General features: G+C 46.2%; 1 pseudogene; it reads left to right on the plus strand.

Annotated features, from left to right (window-relative positions):
* The first annotated feature begins 1,251 nt into the window (after positions 1-1,251).
* Positions 1,252-1,944, plus strand: LOC108074700 (elongin-B pseudogene; annotated as a pseudogene).
* The last annotated feature ends 1,516 nt before the right edge of the window (positions 1,945-3,460 follow it).

Here is a 3,460-nt window from a genome sequence, read left to right on the forward strand (position 1 = left end):
ATATGAGTGTTTGATAGTGTGAGTAGGCTTTGATGCCTGGCAAAATAGCACATAAACTAATTGCCTTGTTTGTGTCGCACCCAGCACTTGAACTAGGTGGACTGCAGTTGGAGGAGTAAAGATCTCTTTGAATTGCAGATGATTACTGACTTTATTGATTCAAACTTAACGATATTTATAGCTAACAAATGTGCTTGTATTTACGAATATTAATGATAAAGAATAATGTAGGTTGCTAGTGCATGCGGAAACGAATATGCTTCTGGTTACAAATGTTGATGTGCAAGAATAATGTAGGTTGTAATGGTATATGCAGAATGAGGCTATTGCTCCATCCCACTTCATCGCGTCAGCAGAATCTACATATGCGCTTGACCAGGTAATCTATACTTTATTTTGGCTGCATATGAGAGTGCTGCGACTGACGAATTACAGATTATGTAATGTTATGATTATGAATTATATATATATTGCAGCGACTGAACACCACTTCTGAATTTGTATTTATATTAGTTTTTACACGGCTAATACATTTGCATACTCAATTGTAAATTTGTAAACAAAAACTTCACAACTCCGCTAATAATGTATGTATCCACGGCAGAATTTGTACTTATATTAGTTTTTAGAAGGCTAATACATTTGCATACTCAATTGTAAATTTGTAAACAAAAAGTTCACAACTCAGCTAATAATGCCTGAATCCAATTCAGAATTTATATTTATATTAGTTTGTACACGTTTAATACATTTGCATACTCACCTAATAATGTCTGTATCCACTTCAGAATTTGTATTTATAATAGTTGTTCACGCCAGGAGGCCCCCTGTTCCCCCTCTGCCCACCGAGCGTCCAAAAGCTCAAGCGCTTCCAGCTTAGCAACGCTCACCCGCTCTCCGCTCCTCGGTATTCCCGATCGCACGCTCCCGTGTTCCCGATCGTCGCTCGCCTCTAGGGACGGCTACGCCGCTCTAATTCACGGTTCTCCCGCTCTTCCGCTCTCGCGCCGTTAAGCTGGGCTTCTCGACCGGCAGCGGGCCCTTAGGCTAAGCTAAGTTTAGTACCGAATCGACTGCGAAAATATATGTATGCTACGGGCACTCCGCCGACGTCATTTTTCGACCCCCGAATTTTCTGCGTTTTTCTACTTCGTGGGATAAACTTTTATTGATCCTTTTGCGGAGGATTTACCAGCCACCCCACTCCTAAACATGCTAAGTCCTCCGCAAAAGGATCAATAAAAAGTTGAGAAAGCAGCAGCAAGGAAAAAGGCGAGAAAAAATCGTAAAACTACGAAAACCTACAAGTGCGGGGCAACCGAGGAAGCTGTTGCACACACGCCGGACCACTATCCGCGCTCTCCGAACACCCGTGCCCGCGTCCGTCGCCACCACAAGAGCAGCAGCAGCAGCAGCCCGAAATCGGCAGCAGCGGTGGTGCAAGCGAAGAGGAAAATTCCAGCCGCTCGAAATCCGCGCCAGCCAAAGGAAGCGCCGCCCACGCCGTCATCAGCACTAGCGTGTGAATTAGCCCCACTCAGCCCCTGGTTCGCCACCACATCAATCCAGTGCTCGACGAAGCTCCAGTCAGCGCCACAAACTCGGCAACATGGACGTGTTTCTTATGATCAGGCGACAGAAGACCACCATCTTCACGGACGCCAAGGAGAACACAACAGTGGCCGAACTGAAGCGAATGATTGAAGGCATACTGAAGGTGCAGCCCGTGGACCAGCGGTTATACAATCAGGACAACGATGTTATGGAGGACGACAGCACGTTGCAGGACTACGGCGTGACGGTGTCCACGGCCAAGGCGCAGTCTCCGGCGCAGCTGGGCTTGACATTCAGAAACGAAGTGGGCGATTTTGAGACACTGGACATGTCACCATACTCGGCACCACCAGACTTACCTGAAGTAATGTTCACGCCAGGAGGCCCCCTGTTCCCCCTCTGCCCACCGAGCGTCCAAAAGCTCAAGCGCTTCCAGCTTAGCAACGCTCACCCGCTCTCCGCTCCTCGGTATTCCCGATCGCACGCTCCCGTGTTCCCGATCGTCGCTCGCCTCTAGGGACGGCTACGCCGCTCTAATTCACGGTTCTCCCGCTCTTCCGCTCTCGCGCCGTTAAGCTGGGCTTCTCGACCGGCAGCGGGCCCTTAGGCTAAGCTAAGTTTAGTACCGAATCGACTGCGAAAATATATGTATGCTACGGGCAATCCGCCGTTGTCACTTTTCGACCCCCGAATTTTCTGCGTTTTTCTACTTCGTGGGATAAACTTTTATTGATCCTTTTGCGGAGGACTGAGCAGCCACCCCACTCCTAAACATGGTCCTTCGAGCCGGATAAGGATATCGTCCTGGAATCCTTTTTTCCCAGCAGCTTTGGTGGTGCCGCCGCAGAAAAGATAAGTAAAAAGTTCCCTCCCGTCTCTAATTGCCGGTCGTCAACAGTTGTCCGAAATTTAAATTTCGCTCAACCTGCGGACGATTTTTTTGTCAACTCCTCGTCCGAGTTTTCCGACACCACGGCAATTAGACAGCTTAAAAATCATTTCCAAAGCTAATTTTCTCCACTTCCATTTGCCTGCATTTCGTTCTGCAACGGCATAATTATCTCCGTTTTTTCTTCCACTTCTTCGGCCCGTTGTACATTTCTCCGTACATATGTACATACATACGTCCCTATATTCGGCCGTACATCAACGACTAAAACGGTCTTGATATACGCACATACATACGTACATATGTAAATCGGCGCGCATTACTCCGCGAGTTGGTTGGTCATTTACTTAGAGTGGTAATTGACATCCGCAACCTTCAGCCGACCAATATATTAAAACAGATAATATAATAAGTGAACGTGTGTTTCAAGTCGAGCGCCGCGGCAGTGAAAATTCTACAGTGAATATTTCGTGTTGCCGAATTCGGCCCCCTACCCGAGATTTCATTCTCATATGTATAATGCGGTCACTGTGTGTTTCTCGCCGCCTCGATATTTTCTTGAACACAATTCCTTCAACTTCAAATAATACAGTCCACTTCTCGACGCTCTACTGTACTTATGCCAATATATAAATATATTTTCGGCCTCCAATATTTTTGTACGCCCTCACAACTCCAGTCCAGTTCTCGGGTTTCCACTGTACAAAATATATTTTCTGCCTTCAATATTTTTTTGTACGCCCTCAGCAGTTCCGTTATCGGGTTTCCACTGTACAAAATAAAGACAACTTTTCCATACATATTTGCATGCTCATACAATTACATACGTATTTAAATTTTCTGCCTTACATACAGGAATTAAATAACCATCAAACAATAACAAAAATAACCAAGATTTTGTCTCCACATCCACACAACCGCCGCAGCAGACGTGTTGTTCTTGTTGTTGTTCCTCGAGTTCCGTTTTGGTCTCTCTCCTGAGCTCTTCACTTAGGCTGTGTTTTGCCGACGGCTTTT

The sequence above is a fragment of the Drosophila kikkawai genome, unplaced genomic scaffold (genome assembly GCF_030179895.1).
Source record: "Drosophila kikkawai strain 14028-0561.14 unplaced genomic scaffold, DkikHiC1v2 scaffold_77, whole genome shotgun sequence".
Taxonomy (NCBI): domain Eukaryota; kingdom Metazoa; phylum Arthropoda; class Insecta; order Diptera; family Drosophilidae; genus Drosophila; species Drosophila kikkawai.